The sequence below is a fragment of the Lissotriton vulgaris genome, chromosome 7 (genome assembly GCF_964263255.1).
Source record: "Lissotriton vulgaris chromosome 7, aLisVul1.2, whole genome shotgun sequence".
NCBI lineage: Eukaryota > Metazoa > Chordata > Amphibia > Caudata > Salamandridae > Lissotriton > Lissotriton vulgaris.
Window position 1 is genome coordinate 1,170,044,516 of NC_141695.1, and position 22,255 is coordinate 1,170,066,770.

The following is a 22,255-nucleotide window of genomic DNA, read 5'->3' on the forward strand; positions in this document are numbered from 1 at the left end:
ATCCCAGAGAGGAGTCCCCTTTACATTGCCGGGTGTGAAAGATTTACGTTATATGGAAGTCAACCATGCATAATAGGTTTTTCTTTATATATAGATCACAGGCGCACTGACAGGGGGGGGGTACGGGGTGGGAGGAATAGGAATGTTATCAAGGGACATGAGTATTACTGAATGCCGGATATTATGATGCTAAAGCGGCATGGTGTATTACTGCTTCTGATGCTCTATTGTTGGCAAATGACAATAAAATTTGTTTGCAAAAAAATAAAAAATAGAGGTTCTCTTTGTTTTTCAAGGAGTCTAAAATTCTTTTTTATTTTATGGACTTCATCCTCGATAACTCTGTGTGATTAGTCTTGCACTGAAGGCATTCCTTCCTTCTGTCAAGTGAAAAGTTGTGCAGGTGTTCACAGACCACACCACCGCCATGTGTTACTGCACAAACCAGTTGGGGTGGGGTTGTGGACCCTATGTTTGGACATGGCTGAAACATCAGGGCATATCCCTGGTGGTTCAACAGCTGTTGGGGATCTTGAACCCCCGGACAACGAGCTCAGCCACTGGTGCATGATGGATCACAAATGGAGTCTTCATTCGGAGGTGGTACAAGGTCTCTTTCAGCAGTGGGGAGAGCCTTGGTTAAATATATTCGCCACCGACAAGAAGGCGCAATGTCAGCAGTTCTGCACGTTGGAGTTTCCCAATACGGCACTCACTCGCCGAATCCTTTTGTTGCGAGTGCAATTGCGGCCCCCTATACGCCTTTCTGCCTATACCACTTCTGCCCAGAGTGCTGAAGATGATCAAGCGCGACCAGGCCCAAGTCATTCTCACAGCTCTGGACTGGGTACGCAGAGTCTGGTACCCTGAGCCCTTGAGTATGGCCATAGATCTCCTATCAGATTGCCTCTTCGGGAAGATCTTCTGTCGCAGCAGCAGTGGACGGTCCTCCACCCGAACCTTTCTAGCATCCACCTCCTTGGCGGGAGATTGAGCTGCAACAATTAACATCTTTCGACCTTCCTCTAAAAGTCTGTAACGTTATCTTGGCAGCCAGGCGTCCCTCCACCAAAAAGGTATACGCCTGTAGATGGAACAAATATGTGGCATGGTGCACAGCAAAGGCTGTAGATCTCCCCTCTGCCCCTCTTTCTGGGGTTCTCCTCTTCATTCTTTCTTTGGTCTGGCAGAGCTCTGGGCACTCTTAAGGGCTATCTTTCGGCCATTTTGGCCTTTATTCGCCTTCCTGATCAGCCTTCTCTTTCCAAGTCCCCGATTGTTAACAGATTTTTGAAGGGCATTACTCATCTCTTTCCTCCTCCTTCTTTTGTAATGCCCCAGTAGGACTTAGACGTCGTCTTTTCTTGACTTATGTGTACTCCCTTTGAGCCACTACATAATTGTCCTCTTCGTCTCCTTATTTTGAAGACTGCTTTCTTGCTTGCCATCACCTCTGCTCGCAGGGTGAGTGAGCTTCAGGCTTTATCTTCCAAACCGCCCTTTGTTGCTGTCCATCCGGACAAAGTGGTCCTCCGTACTAGACCCTCTATTCTACCCAAAGTAGTTAGTTCCTTCCACATAGGTCAGACCATCACATTGTCCACCTTCTTCCTGCTTCCACACCCTTCCAAAGAGAGGAGAGACTCCACCGTCTGGACCCAAAACGTGCGCGGTCTTTCTACCTTGACCGCAGAAAAGACTTCCGTGTGAACAATCAAATCTTTGTGGGTTTTGTGGGTGCTAAGAAAGGTCGGGCAGTGCACAAACATACCATCTCTCGATGCATTGTCCTATGCATTAAGATCTGCTATTCTTAAGGAACCTCCAGTGGGACTGCACACCCACTCTACCAGAGCGACGGCAGCCACTACTGCTTTGGAACGTGGAGTTCCTTTACTTGACATCTGTCAGGCAGCCGCGTGGGCATCCTTGCACATGTTCACCAATCACCAAGCATTACTGCCTGGACAGCCAGGCCGGAGAGACTGCTTTTTCGGCCGTTCTGTTCTCCAGGACTTTCTGGTGTGAACTTAGTTTGCAGATCCACCTCTGAGGTTGGCATTGAATTTGAATTTGAATTTAAAAGAACTTGTAAAGCGCGCGTACACTGAGTCAGTTTCATGGCGCTGGTGAGGTCCCTAACAAAGTGAGGTAAAAGAGCTAATGTGGGTTAGAGAGCTAGGTGCAAAAAGCCTGCTGGAATAATAATGTTTTTAGTGACCTCCGAAACTCCAAATAAGAGGGAGAAAGTCTTAAAGATAGGGGGAGGTCATTCCAGAAGGTGGGAGCAAGTACGGCAAACTTCTGCCCCCCTGCCCGCTTCTTTTTAAACCGGGGCGTAGTTAGTAGAGCTAGGCTGGAGGAACGAAGTGCCTAGGAGGAACATAGGCAGAAATTGCCGAATTAATGAAGGCCGGGGCTGTGCCCGCCCTTGCTTGAAAAGTCAAGCACCCTAGCTTGAACTTAGCTCGCTCTTTTATCGGGAGCCAGTGTAAGCTCTTGAGTAGAGGGGTCGAATGATGGGACTTAGACAGGCCAAAAACCAGGCGGGCAGCCTGGTTTTGTACTAGCTGTAGGCGCTGCAAGGCATATGCAGGGGCTCCATTATAAATGATATTACCGTAGTCCATCTTTGACAGGACCATGGCCATCAGGATTAGCTTTAGGGCAGGGGTGGAAAAGAATCTGGCAATTTTCCGAATAACTCGAAGTGTGAAAAAGCAAGAAGAGACCACCGAATTAATGTGTGAATGGAGGGTTAATTGGTTGTTAAGCGTGATCCCAAGAGTTTTAACTGAACGGGAAGGAAGGGGGGGGGGACCAAGTGAGGAGGGCCAAAAAGAAGAGGACCAGGGATTGGCAGCACCGCCCGTCGCCACAAGTTCAGTTTTATCCGGATTGAGTTTTAACTGGTTGATGTTCATCCAGTCTCGGATAAATAGCATGATGGACTGAAAACTGCCAACCCCTGAAGGGGAGGAAAGATCAAAAATGAGTTGGAGATCATCTGCATAGTTATATACAGTGACCTCCATATTCTGTAAAGCATAGACCAGCGGGAAGATGTAGAGGTTAAAAAGTAGAGGGGAAAGAGCAGAACCCTGAGGTACACCACAGTTGACAGTGAGTGGGGAGGCCGAGAAGGTGCCGAGATGGACTGTCTGATTACGGTCCTGCAGGAAGGACTCGACCCAGGCGAGTGCAAGCCCCCCAATCCCTGCCGCCCTGACCCGTGACAACAAGATGTTATGGTCCACGGTGTCAAAGGCGGCAGATAGGTCCAAAAGGACCAGGATCTTGGGGGCGTTAGCGTCGAGTCCTTCCCTAAGTTGGTCCATGACCGAAATCACCACCTTCTCGGTAGAATGTCGAGGTCGGAAGCCAGCTTGACATGGGGCCAGGTAATTACTGTCCTCAATGAAAGTACTCAGAATTTGAGATACATGCGTCTCCGCTATCTTGCCTAAGTAGGGAAGCAAGGATATGGGGCGGTAATTGGCTAGGGAGGCAGGGTCAGCCCCCGGCTTTTTTAAAATAGGGATGATGGTGGCCGATTTAAATGCGGTGGGAACTAGACCTGAAGAGAAGGTATTATTTAGAACAGTGAGAGCGGGGACAGGACAAGCCAAGAACACCTGGGCCAGAATACGGGCTGGACACGTGTCCGAGGGAGATCCAGATTTTACACGCTTAAGGAGCGGAGAAAGGGACTCGCTGGTTAGCACCGGGATGGAAGTCAGGCGCTGGGTGTTCTGTGGCGGGGGGCAATCTAATGAAGAGTTAGATGGAGGGGGAATACGAGCTTTTATTTGCGCAACTTTGTCAATAAAAAAGTCATTTAGAGAGTTGCACAGTGTTTGGGAGGGCATTGCTGGGGTATCTATTCTAAGGTGGGAGGGCATTGCTGGGGTATCTATTCTAAGGTGTGGAATCTATAGCTACAGTCTTTTTCAGATGAACAAGTTACTTACCTTCGGTAACAATGTATCTGTAAGAGACATATGTAGTTATAGATTCCTTACCACCCCACCCATTATCCCTGTTTTGCAAACTGACTTCTAGGGATAGGGACTCCCTACTAGGGCCCTAGTAATGTGCACCAGTGGTCAGTGTCTTGTATGGCTCTGCGTTTCTGGCAAGGAAGGTCATGTCAGAACTGACGTCTGCGCGCAGGAGTGGTATCTAAATAGACACCGCAACATCATCCCGGCGATCACGATGCCGAGGACGGACGCAGTCGACCGATGCCACCTATTGTCACGCAGGGGGCCGGATCCAGTCTGACGCCTGGGTGTAATTCTAAGGGAAGAAATCTATAACTACAATCTCTTTCAGATCAGCCTTTAGATCCACTGAAATAAACTTTCTCACTGTTCCCCATATTGGGGCTGCTTCCCAGTGGCAAAACAGATGGTGTCAGCAACAAAACCCTTCGTAACAGCTCAGTTTATAAAGATTAAAAAATTGCTAGGCCCCATATAGGTTTGTAACAAATTCTGCGCTGATCAGTAAGATCTCTCCTAACCATGTTAGAAAATGTGTGTACCCACCAATATCGAGCCCTTAGAACAATTCAGTGAGTGAGGAGGGTTGGTCACGATCCAGAAGTGTTGTGCTGTGGGTTAGTCAAGATAAGGGGGGAATGTGCTCAGTAGGCAAGCTTCGTACTCAAAAGGCTAAGTCCTGGGGCCTGTTTCTTGATAGAATTGGTTGTGACTAATTTCTACTTTGATGAAAGTAGAAGTATCCCTTTACATGACAAAGGGCAAGTGAGTTTGGGGGTGTTCATCAATGCACCCCCAGGTCAATCTGTTTTGTATTCAGTCAGGCAATTTTCAATGTAATAGCTGGAAAGTAATATTAAAAGTAGCATTTAAGCTAGTTTGGTGGCTTTAGCAGACCCTACAAGTCGCACCAAACAGCTTCAGAGACGAGGTATTATGTACATGACCAGGATTAGGGGGTAATTCTAAGGTAAGGAATCTAAAACTACATATGTCTTCTACAGATACATCATTACTGAAGGTAAATAACTTGTTCTTTAGGTCGAGCCTGGGTAGCTCATGCGCTGCTCTGCAAGGCATGGTGTATTCTGGTACGTACTGCATACTTAATGAAAAAGCATTGTCATTTACAATGCCAATAGCTCAAACTCTCGTAAATGTGAGACCTATTGCATGGCACATGCTTGTTTTCTTGAAGCTTCGAGGTCATTTCGCCAAAGAAACTGACTCATTGTCCTACCTTTAAGATGAATTCGATTAACCCGACTCCATTTTAAATTACTAATATCTTTTAGGAGCGCTTCATGCTGCTCCATTTGAGTAAACAATACCTGTAACGAAGCTCCTGCATAGAAAAAAGAAAAGCAGTGTTTACACTTCCGGTCTATAGGCTCAACATCTTTCTGATCACCATTTCAAGGAAAGAAACGTGTTTGCAAAGTGAAAAGTCTGATGAAGAGTAAATTGATGGGCCAACATTGCCTTCTTCCCTGCTTTGGTCGCCGTGGAAACACAGGTCATTGGCTAGTCACAAATGATCAGGAGGCATCAAAGCTCGGCAATTCCCAGAAACGCGGGCTCTCTCCTGATTACATTGATGCTTCTTTCCAGTTACAGTTTAGCCTGACGTAGGTGCGTTCTAAAGAAGTACTGTCTCTCCACAGCTGTTAACATGTCTTTTTCTTTAGTGGTCTTGCAGGGGAAATGAACAGAACATGGCAAACTGTGTCTTCTCTTCCACATGAATTACTTGTGGACACAAATGATTATTAGCAAAATAATTAGGGTATGTGTAGTATTGAGCGTCCTCGTTGTGCGGCGTTGTATACCCCCTGTCATTTCTGTGTACGAGGTTGTTTCTGCTAGATGTGCGTTCCGTGTTCTGGGGTGGAATGGTATTTGCAAGATCTACTTTGTTTTGGCGATATGTGCTTTTAACTTCTCTACAGCTGTAGCTGATGGAGCCATTGTTTCTTGTTCACCAGATCTTGGTATGACATTGCTGGTGTTACATTCTTGTTGTTTTACTTCACCTCTGACGTACAATGTGGGTTAGTCTGTTTAGTTTTAAGCTTCCTAAGTTTTTTTTTTAGGTTTTTACTGCAATGTGATCCTGAAATGTATGTAAAAACAAGCATTTATAATGCAATGGTTTCGGCATCATTAAAGGTAGAGCTATTGGCATTGCTCATGACATTTCTTTTTTTCTTTTTTAAAATCATCAATAAATGGCATTGTCACTTACATTGCCAATAGCTTAATCGTTAAATAAATGGCATTGTCACTTACATTGCCAATAGCTTAATCGTTAAATAAATGGCATTGTCATTTACAATGCCAATAGCTACACCCTACACAGAGCCACCCTCACACAGACAGAGCCACCCACACATAGAGCCACCTACAAAAAAAATAAATGGCATTGTAATTTACATTGCCAATAGCACAATCAGGGTGGCAGAGGCAAGAAAAATGGCGCAATTAGGGGAGCAGAGGCAAGAAAAATGGCACGACCAGAGGCAAGAAAAACTAGTGCAATCAAGGGGCAGAAGGCAAGAAAAACGAGTGCAATCAGGGGGCAGAAGGCAAGAAAATGAGCACAATCAGGGGGCAGGGGCAAGAAAAATGGCACAATCAGGGGAGCAGAGGCAAGAAAAACGAGTGCAATCAAGGGTCAGAAGGCAAGAAAAACGAGTAATCGGGGGGCAGAAGGCAAGAAAAACGAGTGGGAGGACAGAGTGTCAAAACAGTGGAACTGCAAAAGGTGCTTTCTGCGTGGGCTTCCACTGGGGTGGTGCGTGTGTGGGTGTGTGTGTGTGTGTGTGTGTGTGTGTGTGTGGGTGTGGGCGTGTGATTGACGTATTGATGTGTAGAGAACCTGTGAGTGTCTGTCACTAAGTGAAGAGTGTTTTGCACTCGTTGCTATGCACGTGACTGGTGAGAAATTAGGTGAGCTCAGGAAAGTGGCTTTGTAATTAAGACAGAATGTATGAATGAGAGTTAGGTCTCTCGAGTCTAGCTGATGGCTTAGAACAATGCCTTGTCTGCATTTGTTGGTTGGTTTGTGGTTGGAGAGTGAGGAGTTTGCTTTTTTTTTAAGGGCCTCATCAGAACAGGCTGTAATGTGGCACCCAACCACCTCTTTTAAGACTAGTGGCAGCGTATTATTTCCTCTCTGGAATTCACGTAGACAACAGGCACGGGGCTGCAACACTTTTCTGGCAATTCGCATGGTTAGTGTAGTACTTTTAAAGTGGCAGCACCCCCATAAACAATTTGGATCCAATTGTGACCGCCCTATATCTGTTTGCAGCCTCTGTTGTACCTTTAGACCACAAAGGGGGCTCTCTGGCTGCTGCAATTGCTCAGAGGCTGACCAGCAAATATATAAGGAACAAGATAGATGGCAACCATTGGGAGGGACGGCCCCTGTATTAATTTTCATTTTCTTTCTCAAAGGCAGATTCGAAAATAGTGCTGGGGCCAAAACAACATTGAGCTCTTAAGAATCAGAGAGAAACACTCGTCCGAAGCGACGCCTGGCTTCCCTGCCCAACACACACGTACAAAATCATACAAGCAAAGGATGACAAAGAGACCCACACAGTCCTCCAACTGCCTCGCCTCCACCCCCAGCAAGGCCTGTGGTAAAAGGGGTAGGTGCGTGAGTCTGGAGGTGTACGCAGTGGCAGTGATGCCCGAGAGGAAGATAACACAAACACTACTTTCTTTGAAATGCGCGAGCTGTAGTAGCGCACAAAGGCACGCAGGCGCACAGACCCTCTCACCGGGGACCTGTGTGATCATTTCAGCTGTGGTAGCTCTCATTTTAGTGCTGGTGGAGGATTTACACGGAAACTATAGCAATAAGACTCACGGGTCCCGGTCATTCCACAGGAGGCAAAGCAGGAGGGCAGGCCATGGGGGAAGCGGCAGAAGTCAAATCCGGAATGCATCGGGTTGGGAGACCTCATCCCAGGCTCGGGATGGTACGGAAAAGCCCGGGAGCACCACAGTGTCGAGTAGGTTCACTAAAACTGCACTCACGTGTCCCGGATGTCCCATCGGAGGAGAAGCTGGAGGGTGGGCAGTAAGGGAAGAAACTGCTGTCTCGCTCGGGGGGCCAGCGGATGGGGTCCGCCTCGTCCCAGCTCTTCACCAGCCTCCCAGGGAGCTTTGCTAGAGGTAATCACCATCGAGACTGGCTCCTTCATCAGCCAAACCATCAGTGATTCACCGGTGTACAGGGGAGGGAGACAAGTAGCGGAGGAACAATGGGAACTTGGAATACACACAAAGCAACGGCTCACCTTCACTGCGAGAAAAAAAAATGGCGGCTGCAAGCTTCCAAAAATTTTCAGATTTGGGGGCGTGTTCGGCATTCTAACAAGAGGCGTGGCTAAAAAGTTGAAAGAACAGCACAAACACGCCCCCAAATCCGAAAGGGATGGAGCTACTTTCGAGGGACGCCTCTCTCCTCCAATGACTGGCCTCCGTTTAGGAAGCCCTTCCGGCTGGCAAGCCAGCCTCCGGTCCTCGACCTAAAAAAGGGGGGGGGGAATGGTGTAGTATTGAGCATCCTCGTGGCGTTGTATGCCCTTGTGTGACTTCTGTGCACGAGGTTACCTTCTTTGTGCTTGATGTGCATTCTGTGTTCTGGGGTGGAATGGTATCTGTAAGGTCCTTTGCGACGTCAGTCAGTTGCTGATAGGGTGACCAACCGTCCGTAAATGTGATGACCGTCCTTATTTTAGTATGATGCCTATAAGGCCTCCGTAATTTGTGGTCTCCAAATTACGGATGCCTTACAGACCTCATACTAAAATCAAATTGGGCAATTTGAGGAAGGTATGCTGTTCCTCTGCGAGAGGCCCCATGAGTTTAAAAGTTTCCACTTAGAGCCTCTCGCACTTATCTTTTAATCTGTAGACTGAGGCTGCCTGCAGCGGCCCCTCCCAGTATCTTGCAAAGACTGTGGACTGGCCCATTGTCATTCTGAGACTGCAGACGATTATCACCTATAGAATGACAATAGGCCCTATTATGGAGACAAAATGTGGTGTGCTTTTCCTGCACAAATCTTGATTGCAGAAAGGGCCTGACGTTGCTTTGCAAAGCTGCACGCATACTGAAAAGCTGTGAAGTGCACAATTGTCTCAACCTTCTATAATAAACTACTTCTGACTTGTACTTATTTTGGTTGTCTATTTACTTGTATACTATTGTGCGACCTCCTCTGATAGGTCTGTAAAACACATGTTTTGTCCCACATATTTGTCCTGAATTCTGACCTTCTGTCCTGAATATTTGTCCTGAGTTTTGACAATTTGTCCTGAATTTTTACACTGACCATCCTGAATTTGCACCTATGCCAGTTCCTCACCCTTGTTGCTGATGTGCCTCGCAGATGTCGGACACGCCAGTTTGTGGGTGCTATTTTATAGAATTAACTTCCATGAACTTTTACCTGTCTTCAGTGTCCCTTACTACAACTTGGCAATGAGTGGATTCTCACGCCATACGCCCACCAACCGCGACTTTTAATTTTCGTCAATTTCAAGAGGTTCCTCGTTGGTGATGTTCTTGCAGGTTCACAGGAGGCAGCGTCCGGCCGTGAGTAACGCTAGAGCGGTGGGGTCAATATTCTTGATGAGCTCATCACGGCGTTGAGGAGCATTGCTAGGCTCAGGGCCAGGGGGTTGCTCTGGTGCTACGAGCGGTTTGGACAGCTCGCGCATTCCTGAGCGTAATGCGGAGCTCGCAGTACAACCCTTTACGATGTCATCACACAGATGACGCCTCGGTGGGTATATTGGTTTGGGCATTTGAATAGGCCCAACATGCTCGCAAACAGTTCACTTTCCCGGTTATTGGCACTTTCAGTTATGCAGTTGGGAACGGCTGGATTTCCTTGTATCGCCACTGCTTAAGTGACAGTACTATTTCTTTTGAAAGCATCTTTCCATTTTGTGTGTTTGGCTTGCCTATTTTCTCGGTGACCAGCATACCTTGGTTTCAACAGTTTTGCATACACAGTGATAGGCACACCTGTGACTCAAGGCTCACATTTAAGTGTGTGACCATTTGTATTTTAAGTCCTTGTTGATCTTTCACGCTTCTCTTCACAGGCTCATTCTTTACATGTGAGTATTTGAAATCTTTGTTGGTTTTTCACTTTTCTCTCCACAGGCTTATACATTGCAGGTTTTTTTTTACTATAATGGCCAATGCGCAGCAGTTTGCACAGCCATTCCTCTCTCTTCAGCAAGTGAACCTTGTATCACGTGGAGTGACTGGGTAAAAACTTTTTTAAACTACTCTTTCGCCATTGATGCGGTCAAGTCCTCACCTGAATACAAGGTGGCAATCTTTGTATAGTTGCCTAGGTCTGGTGGCACAGCAAGTATTTGAGAACCTTGCGTCTGTTCTGCCACCGCAAGGGAGCTCTGGTGACAGCGAGGTTTGGGTCCATTATAAGGAGCCAGTAGCACACATTTGCAACAGCATGCGGAGGAGCCTAGTATTATTCTTGAAAAGCATAATTACTTTGAGAAAGCAGCAAGTGGATGAGTGTGTGGATGATTACCTTGAGTATTTTGTCAGCTACTTGGGAGTTCAAGGCACATACTGACTTATAAATTAGGGACCAGTTTGTTTTCTCAGGCTTCTCCAAAAAAGATTCTGGAATGCCTACTCAGCTTTAGGAAACCTACGTTGTTGGAAACCATTGACATCACAAAGAGTATTGAGCTTTTTATCATTTTGAACGAGGCGATTCATAGTGACCAGACTGTTAATGCATTAAAGGTGGTTGGGGAAGATCTAACTGACGTTGTTTATACTGTGATTGCAAGCAAGAGTGGTAAACAACCTTTTAATAAAGAAAATTTGGGTTGTTATAGGTGAGGCTCAAAATCTCACCTTGGCAATAATACTAACTGCCCTACCATTGGTAGTAAATGTACTTTATTAAAATAAATGGTCATTTTCAACCGGTTTGTAGGTCAGGCAAACAATCCCCTCGAGTCAATTCCTTTGAAGTCTCTGAAACGTTGGATGTGTGTACTGAGAAAGTAGTCAACGTCATATTGACCATTGAGTGTAATGCTCTGTTGGGGGTGAACAGTGAATGAGCCATGGGGTACTGCAGTTATTGAGGGGTCCAGATCCTGATTCTTGCTTATTCGGGTCCACCCATTACTATTTTGTCCGAAATCTTGGGTAAAGAGGACAGGGCTTTCGTGGACAGGAAGTAATGGCACTCTGCTAATATTCACGTATTAGTGTGTGGATGGCAATGATATGTTCTGGTGATGACAGGAAAGGGGAGACCCTACAACCCCTTAATCAGTGTAGGAAAATCCAAACACAAGTACATATAGCAAAAGTCCTGCACACTCAAATAGTATATTAATACATCCGGTTGATGCACTGTAAAAGCAAATGGAACCAATCCAACATAGAAGTTCTTTGATTTCTTTATTTGGTAATCACACAAAAGGACACACAGCCAGCCGACACGTGTTTCATCAGAGAAAGTGTTCTCCGACTCTTCAGGGCTCTATGGCTGAATTCCAAGTTAATGACTAGGGCTATAAATTGTATCAGTTCATAGCCCGGCAAGAAGATATAGGGCTGATTTGTTTCAAATTTCTGTCAGATCTAAGGCCACACCAGAGTTCTGCAATAGCACCAGGGTATCCGGGAACACCAGTATTAGATTCTCCAGCTACAGGAACAGGTTGTCCTTGTACTGCATTATCACTTGTGGGACTACCTGAAGCCATAATTCTGCAATCTGTTCCCGGCAACACAGGTCAGACTTTTTCTCTAGTGCGAATGTCAAAAGGGTTATAGGGCAGCAGTGCAGAGCTTTTAGTTCTGACATGAGCTACTTGTGAGATCTAAAGGAGGTTCTTCCTGATACGAAATGACCCAAGACTCCTTGGTACTAGCAAAGACTGGCACCATATACCCACAGCGCAGCATGCTGAAACCCTTCCCAAGATCCACCATAACAGATGGATGGCTCGTCTTAGCTTTAGGAATCTAACAGATCAAACAACCCCCAGAGACTGGTCATGGTGTTCCTACAGGTTATAAACAAGTGACTGATCAGGGTGGATGAGATAAGATATTGGAGATACCTGCAATACAGTATTTTAAGCATAACATTCTACCTGCGGCCCATCGACACCTGGAGATTTTCCCCAGTTTAATGATTGAATGGTGGTTTTCTATATCTGACTTTTTCAACAGTAAATGTAATCCTTCCCTGTTGGAGTCGACCAGGGCCTGCGTCAAGTTTTCTGCAAGAAATCATGGCTCTGATTACCATCATTTGAACCTTTGTTTCATGAAACTCCATCTTCTCAACATATACTTCCCTGTCCAAAGTCAACGAACCTAGACTTCCATATCAGAGTTGACTGTTCTCTCTCTCTTGACATTCAAGGATAGTTGTTGACCGGACTGTGTTAGCCACCTTAGTTTGTTTTCTCTCCCTCCCCTGCACTGTTTACCTATTTTTCATGTTGTATGCTTGTCTCTGTTTTGCTTACTTCCTGCCTTCCTGCTATGTAATGCAATGTTTTTCTGTCTTTATTGTGTGTATGTAAAGCGCTCTGATACCCACGGGTCAAGCTAGCGTTATATAAAACTTTTTAAATAAATAAAGGGAGCGAAAGTGATTATGAAAGCTGTCCATTATTAGTGCTTCTGATGCATTACAGATCACTGTCATTATATAGTGCTTCTCCTTTATCCTCATGAAGCAGTCCAGTCATTTTCCAGACACAGCACCGCAGGTCATGTAATGGTCATCGTCCTTTGAAACTAGCTTTATCGACCTCTCAATTCTTTGGCATACAATACTGATCCTCTGGACAAGAGACAGAGGGTGAACAATAGGTTGTCTAGGTCACTGTTCTGGCTCTCCAAGGTACCGATCTTCTGCACCAAAATGTTCCAAGCTTACTTTGTGGAACCCATGCAAAACGTCCTAATAGCCAATTTAAAAGATTCCTATATGAATTATCAGACATTAGGGAACACTGCTTGGAAGCTCTGGAAACTAGCGAGCATCTTTTATTTCCTTGTATTCTGCACACCTCTGTGTGCTTTTTGAGGAGGTGCCTGGCTCCTCCTCTGGGCACCATCTTTAAGTGTCTTGATCCTTATGTGTTGTTTTTCACTCCTACTTCTGGTAATTCTACTTTGTTTTACTAGTAATTATTCCTCCCAGGGGAGCCTGTAGAGGGATAATAGGAGTTTGCATACCCCAGTTCATCTGATTTTCCAGCCCTGTTTTCCTTTTTGCACACTAGGCGTGTGTGCCTTGGACACACCAACTATTCCCGGAGAGGGATTTAAATGTGGTGCCAGGCGTGTCTGCACCCTTGGCGCACCAAAGGCAAGCCTGTCCCCCAAGGCACTGCTCTAATATCTCCTGAGAGAAGTTCCTGGCCCTTGACATAAGAGGTAGTCGCCAAAACTGCACTCTAATGAACCTCCTCGAACCTTCTCTAAATAATTGCTTTGCCTGTCCTAACTGCAATGCCGCTTTACTCATGAAAAGTCATATTCACCACAGCATTTTTGGCCGATGCCGCTGCCCACCCAGCTCAGACACTAAGCTTTGTACTAAAGCAATTAAATGTGTACTGATCATTGCAAGATCTTTGGTCAAACACCATTTTGAGTTCATACTGTGTATAACACTCACTGCCAAGATATTGTCTGGATTACTAAGACTTGGACCGGCCCCGCATCAGCACCTGATCTTGCGGCAGCTACCCCTCGAACTTCACACTCCACCACTTAGACAGTCACCTCAAACGGGCGGTAAGAACAGCATCGTATTAAGAAATAACTTAATAGGCGTCACTGAACCTCCTTACACTCTCGACTGCGAAGCTTTTAAATTCAAAATAGAGCACCACCCGTCCAAAAAAACCTTGATCCACTACATTAGGTTCCTCATAGAAGATAGCTTGACTGCCAATGACTTCACCTTACTGGATGACTTTAATTTTCATTTCCAAAACCTTGACAACCCTGATTCGTCTGCTCATTTAAAAACCCTTGAAAGTTTCGAACTTTCCCAAATTTTCCCCAAGCCAACCCCCAACGCATGGCACACCCTTGTTGAATCTTTACAAATAACCCTTTTTTAGACATCAAAGATCTCATTCCGTTTACCTGGTCAGTCCACTTCGCAGTCAGGTTTGACATTTGTGTAAAGCAGATAAACTACTGCGATAAATCCTCTGATTCAAAAGTCACTTTCCAGGCATAGAACAAAATTCAGAGTGATGCTCTTAATAGAACCCTGATTGAGACACTGCCTGCTCCCACCATTAATCTGGAAACCTCATCTCAAAAATACACTAACTGGGTATAAGAAGTCATTGATAAATCCACCCAAAAACTCAGTCTCAGAAGAAATAAACAATCTGCCCCTTGGTTTTCAGATAACCTTAGGTGGCAGAAACAAGAGTGCAGGAAACATGAAAGACGTTGGAGAAAGGATTATGATACTTCTGAAAAAGAGAAATAGAAGACTTCCTTTAATACCTATAAAAGTATTGTGTTCAAAGCAAAGTCAGCCTTTCCCACCCAAAAAAGGATTGACGCTAGTAACACTGCAAAAGCTTTTTAAAGTGGTGCCCAGTCTGGCTTCACCTCCCAACAATATCCTGAACTCCAAGTCTCGGGACTTCTTTAATACTTTGGCCCACTTTTTTCTTGACAAAGTGGTGCAACTCTACAGTAAGTTCAGATGGAAGCAGGCTTCCAGCCCTGCCAACTTTTCCCTTTCCTCATCGTCTATTGACAGTCTCCAATACTCTGACTTTGCTCACTTAACCACTCTTCAAGTAACCTCCTTGATAAAAACTATCCAGTCTTGTTCTATTGATCCCTGCCCTCCGTCAATCATCCATCTGGCCACAGTCAGTGGCAGCTGCTTGACCCAGATCTTTAACTCTGTTGTCTTCTGGACTCTTCCCCTCCTCTGGATAGAGGCCTCCATCTTTTCTCTATTGAAAAAAGCCTACCTCAATATGAATGAACCTAATAATTATAGACCCATCTCCTGGCTTCCCCCACCCACAAAAATAATTGAAAAAGGCTCAGAATGAGCAACTCTCTCAATATCTATTTGACCACCAGCTGTTAAACAACCCATTTGGCTTCAGAAACTGTCATAGCACCGAAACAGCCCTTATAAAATCCACTGTCTAGATCTGTGCAATAGTGGATGGTGTGGTAAGGGCAGCTCTGATGCTCCTTGATTTATCAGCAGCCTTTGGCACAGTTAATCACAATATACTGATTGACCATCTCCAGGCTGTCTGTATCAAGGGCTCAGCCCTTAAATTTCCAGGATCCTTCCTCTCTGGCAGGAAACAGGTGGTGGCCCTGGATTCCTTTGTATCCAATCCTTTCTACCTGCCTTGCCTGGTCCCACGGGATCTGCCCTCTGTCACACTTTAACTTTTAAATTGAACCACTGGCAGCTTTGATTAGATCCTTAAGTCTTAATCGGACTTCGTTAATGACAGACAAATTGTGGTATCCATGTCCTCTGCTAAAAATCTTTTTGGCATAAATATCAATAACTGTGTGTCAGCCATTGATCACTGGATGAGTCAAAACAGTCTTAAACTTAACTCAGGGAAAACCGAAGTCCTCTTGTTTCGAATTAATCCGTCCCTTTGGACCACAATCTGGTGGCCTCAGGAAATGGATGCCCTTCCCATCCCAGTAAATAAATTCAAAAACGTAGCTGTGATATTGGACATCCAACTGACCCTCTGTTCCCATGTCAAAGCCGTCACTTCCTCTGCTTTCTTTGTTCTCCACATGTTAATAAAAACTCTTTCCCTTCATCCTGGTTGGCGACCCAAAAAACGTTCTCTGCCCTCGTTTTTGCTAAAATAGATTACTGCAACGCGCTATACCGTAACATGCAAGAACAGCACCTCAAGCTTTGGGTACTACAAAACGTTACAGCCAGGCCCTGTACTAGGATCCCCAAGCATAAATCTGTTGCATCGACCATCAGACAGCTTCATTGGCTGCTTGTCAAGCAGAGAATCCAATTTGAAGCCCTTTGCCTTGCGTGGAAGGCACTTCATGGTGATGGCCCAGATTACTTGAAAAAGGCCTTCAAATGGTACTTTCCAGGAGAAACCTCAGGTCCTCTGGCTCCGGACTACTGGTGGTCCAGAGGTTCAAAAGTCCATCTGGGGCGCAGACGTTTCACCAATCCAACAGCTAAGGTATGGAACAGTCTTCAGTCCGATATCAGATCCACCTGAAACTTGTTCAGTTTCAGGAAAGACTTAAAATCCTGGCTTCTCCCGAAATAAGTTGTCCACTTGTTTTTTTCTGTTTCTTTTTTTTCACAGTGTTAGCGCCTTGACACATTTGGATAATTGTTTGTGCTTTATAAATCCTGCTAACATAAAATAGCATAACATCCTTTTTAGGTCTCGCCTGCATTGAGCAGAGCGAGACTATAGCGTCTTAAACAGACTTTATCTAACTGGGCGATTTGGTGCTGTGCCCGTGGCTTTTAGGTCAATGCGCATGCGCATTGACCTAAAATGCGCGTGCACATCATCAAATTGCCGTCTGTTCCCTCAGCCGCACTCCTCCCACACCTTTGAAGTGAAGCTTAGCTTCACTTCAAAGGCCCCTGCTGCTTCACACCCTCTCCCCGCTCCGCCCCCTCCCCTGCCCGCCGTGTCACATTTCTCCTCCCCCCTCCCCACAGCAATGCCCTCAAGTGTCCGGAAGCCCCGCGTCTGTCATCGTCTTCTTTTAAAGCAAAGGGGCTATTGTTGGGAGACGTCTGCAGACTGTGTCCAGGAAACGGCCTTTTCCCAAAATACACCCGAATAGCGGGCTTTATTTGGACAAACAGGACGGATATTTGCGAAGAGTGTACACATATTTATTTTACACTCCAGGAGAACACTTGTTCTAGTGTGTACCGTGTGCACAGCAAGCCGTTACCTGCGATTTATAGTAAAAAACAAAGCAAAGCTGCAACATTACAACTCAGGACAATGCACTTTTCATCTCGGCCCGGCCTTTTTTTTGAAAGGTTCCAGCTGGAATATTTTTTGCGCGCGAGCCATGAATTCCTCGGCTCCGCGGTGTTTCAAAGCTTTGTGCTGAATTAGAAAGTTTTTTTTTAGTTTTCTTTTTCAAGAACAAAAATGCAGTGTTTTTCCAAATCTGTCGACATTGATCACTGTGAATTGTCATGTGTACAGTTACACAAGACGCACACATGATGCGAGGTCCGGTTTGTGTGTTTGATCTGGCAGGTATCGGGGATTTATAAATCAAGGGTGGTAAAATTACATAACACGCTGCCTTTTCGCAAAGTGAACTGGCCTTCGAATGCTTTGCTAAAGTGTGCTTTAAATGGGAACGCCTCGGAGTTCACTGCAGCCAGTCGAATCTCGGCCATTTTTAAATAAATTGAGACTGGAACCGTTTTTTTAGCTCAACACACACACGCCCACGGACACGCACACAATGGTGCAAACGCACGCGCACAGACACATACAGAGAAACACACTTGCACGCATATAGACACACACACTACACACAATAGCACGCACATTAACGCAGGCACGTGCGAGCACACATACACACGAACATACATGTCGTTTTGCAAAGAGACTCCCACAGATGATGATAAACACCCGCAGGCACGCATTCACACGGAAACAGTCGCAAACACACAAACACTTCTAAAACAGATGTCCCTTCAACCATTTTCTAACAAAGACTGACAGAGACACACACACCTTCCCAGAATAAATGCACGTGAAAACGGACAGACACGCACCAAGACACACCACACAGACACACACTGTAGGGGTCCAAACAGGTACACTGCCGTTAGGGTCCGGACGCGCTACACGCCGCTTCTCTGCTTTATTGAGCTCGAGGCGCCATACACATCTGAGCCATACCCGGCATTAGAAAGATATTTCCACTAAATAGAACAATACCCTGTTCGTCGTGGGCAACAATTGGAATCAATAAGACATTGTGATCTTCAAGCCTGAGACTATTAAAACAAACCAGTAAATAATTGACTTCTCTTCGCATACTCATACGGAGTATCTTCGGTCAAGGGCCCGGCTGGGTTGGAATTATCACCAGCTGAGCGACCTTTCTGACCTGAACACAGCCATCTAGCCCTGAGGAATCGCGAGTGCGATGAAACACGTGTCGGCTGGCTGTATGCTACATTAAAGAATCCAAGATTTATTCTTCATGAGAGTTTTTGTTCTGATATTTCTGTCATTTTGTTACTATCTTTGTTGTATATTGTTACTTAACATTGTACACACCGTCTTGAGTGAATCGGCAACCGAGTTTGTTTATGTAGGGGTAGTTTCTATCTACTCTATTGAGTGGTTTAGGGTTTCTCCACTCGCCGATTTGCACCTGATTAAATAGCAATTCTGTACTGGTGTGCGTATAAACGGGCAGTGCACCCGGAGCGTAACTGATCAAAAGCCTTTAGAATTCTACACACTGTAGGGGTGTAACAATGTCCTACCACTCACGCCTCCAGGGTCACCAGGTCACGTGCATGTTACCCACCTGTGTGCCACTGCTGTTATGTCAATAATGCCCAGCTCTGCTGATACAAGGCTTCTAGTCAATATACACAACCACCCCATCCACCACCTCCACCATCATCACATCCACCGCATCCACCACCACCGCATCCACCACCACCGCATCCACCACCACCACATCCACCACCACCGCATCCACTACCACCGCAACCACCCCCACACCCACCACTACATCCACTACAACCACCACCCCATCCACCACATCCACCGCATCCACCACCACATCCACCATCACCACCACATCCACCATCCACCACCATTTCCATCCACCACCACATCCACCACAACCACCACCCCATCCACCACCACCACCGCATCCACCATCACCACATCCACCGCAACCACCACCACATCCACCATCACCACCACATCCACCATCACATCCACCACCACCACCACATCCACCACCACCACATCCACCATCACCTCATCCACCATTACCTCCACATCCATGACATCCACCACCACCACCGCATCCACCACCACCACCACACCCACATCCACTACAACCACCACCCCATCAACCACTACCACCGCATCCACCGCATCCACCACATCCACCACATCCACAGCATCCACCACCACATTCACCACTACATCCACCATCACATCCACCACCACATCCACCACCACATCCACCATCACCTCCACATCCAGCATGACATCCACCGCCACATCCACCACCACATCCACCACCACATCCACCACCATCCCATCCACCACCGCCACATCCACCACCACCATCACATCCACCACCACTTCCACCACCACATCAACCACCGCATCCACCACCACCGCATCCACCACCACCACCACCACCGCATCCACCACCGCATCCACCATCACCACCGCATCCACCATTACCACATCCACTGCATCCACCACCACCGCATCCACCACATCCACCATCACCACTACATCCACCACCACCACATCCACCATCACCTCCACATCCACCATGACATCCACCGCCACATCCAACACCACCGCATCCACCACCACCACACCCACCACCACTACATCCACCACTACATCCACCACCACATCCACCACAACCACCACCCCATCCACCACCCCATCCACCAACACATCCACCACCACATCCACCACCACATCCACCACATCCACCACCACCACTACCACCATCACATCCACCACCGCCACATCCACCACCACTTCCACCACCACCGCATCCACCACCACCACCGCATCCACCACCCCATCCACCGCCACCACCACCGCATCCACCGCATCCACCACCACATCCACCACCACATCCACCATCACCATCACATCCACCATCACATCCACCACCACCACCACCACATCCACCATCACCTCCACCACCACCACCACATCCACCATCACCTCCACATCCACCATGACATCCACCACATCCACCACCACCACCACACCCACCACCACTACTACATCCACTACAACCACCACCCCATCCACCACTATCACCACCACCGCATCCACCACCACCACCGCATCCACCACCACCACCGCATCCACCAGCACCTCCGCATCCACCACATCCACCGCATCCACCACCACCACATCCACCACCACATCCACCATCACCACCACATCCACCATCACATCCACCACCACCACATCCACCATCACCTCCACATCCACCGCCACATCCACCACATCCACCACCACCACATCCACCACATCCACCACCACCACATCCACCACATCCACATCCACCACATCCACCACCACCACATCCACCACCACCACATCCACCACCACCGCATTCACCACCACCACATCCACCACTTCCACCGCATCCACCACTTCCACCGCATCCACCACTTCCACCGCATCCACCACTTCCACCGCATCCACCACATCCACCGCATCCTCCACCACATCCACATCCACCACCACATCCACATCCACCACCACATCCACCACCACATCCACCACCTCATCCACCACCTCATCCACCACCACTTTCACCACATCCACAACCACCACATCCACCACATCACCACCACATCCACCACCTCCACCACCACCACCACATCCACCACCACCATATCCCCCACCACCATATCCCCCAGATCCACCACCACCACATCTATATGTGTGTGGCTCTGTGTGTGTGTAGGTGCAAATGCAATGTTCTTGGATTTTCGGCACAATAAAATACACTGAACATAATCTTCACAAAAGTGATTTACAAACGTTTAAGCTATTGCCATTATAAATTACAATAACTTTTATTTAAGTACTAATTATTTACAAAATTAAAAGCCATTGTTATTTGTAATATCAATACATCTAAGTCACTTAAATACAACACACATTGCATTGCAAATGCTATAGGTGTCACATTTGCAAAAGTTAAAACTATTGACATTGTAACTGACAAAGCTATTAATTTTGCTACTTTCAAAACCAACACATAAATAAAAAAAAGTGTCATTTACAATACCAATAGCTCAAACTTTTATAATGTGAGACCTATTGCATTTCCAATGCTTGTTAATTTACTTCTGAAGTTCAGTCTGGAATTTGTCTTTCTGCTAATTCCAACATACACTGCATACAGTGTGTGACCCCACCTTGCCCTACCCATGTACCTAGCATCCAAGATGCCCTACACATGTCTCTACCAGTTAGTAAATGAATTCTAGAATAAGGGATTGAACTACAGACTGGAACACAAACCTCACCTGTGATTTGTGGCACAGCTCCATGAGCTGAAAGTCTAACATTACACCAAGTAGTGTCTTTCTTACTGTGCCCAGTAAATTTGTAAATGAAGACCAGTCAGGAGATGATTCAAAGACATAGATGGTGGCTGTCAGGCACAAGTACCTATATTATCACCCTTTGCCTCGAAATAGGAGGAATTAATAATATTGGGGGCCTAGGACTATAGAAATAAAAAATTCACCCATCGATGTCGCGTACAGCGCCCACATGGTGACCTGTGTCATCCTTCGAAGTCTTTTGATGTGTTAGTGGTGCCCCCAGCCCGTTCCAGATCAGCACAACCCCAGCATGGGACGTGAAGGAGAATTGCACCAGAGGAAAATGTGTTAGAACCAACTTTCTTCAAGTTCCACCTTATTAAATAAGAATTTATCCTGTCATGCTTCAGAATGTTAATTATCCTGTTGATACTGGACGCACTAGCAATAAAGTTGCAAGTTCCATATTGTCCGAAGTATAAAGTAGCGTGTCCTGAATAGGGTCCGTCCTGCAATAGCTTCCAAAGGTTGTTCAACTCATTTGTCTCAATATAATTTCATAGAAAATGTATAATTATAGATGTTTAGTGGATTTAGCCAAGAATCATTTAAAATAATAATAATAATAATAATACAGAAACTTATTGAGCGCGAACAGCTACCTCTGGGGAGGTGTCCCGGCGCTAGCGAGTCCCACAGCAAGAGTAAGTAGTCAGGAGGGGGGGCAGAATTATTGCATAAAAAGCCAGGTTTTTAGGAGTTTCCTAAAGCTTGCTTCTGACGTGGCGGGTTGGATGGCAGGAGGCAGGGTATTCCAAAGTTTCGCCGTGCCGGCCGAAAAGGACCTGCCTCCAAGTCTAGC

At 46.4% G+C, this 22,255-nt stretch overlaps 1 protein-coding gene across 6 annotated transcripts in view; it reads left to right on the forward strand.

Moving 5' to 3' along the window:
- The window catches only part of ARHGAP26 (Rho GTPase activating protein 26), a 2,045,367-nt gene that overhangs the window by 1,011,074 nt on the left and 1,012,038 nt on the right, over positions 1 to 22,255 (forward strand). The window lies entirely within an intron of this gene.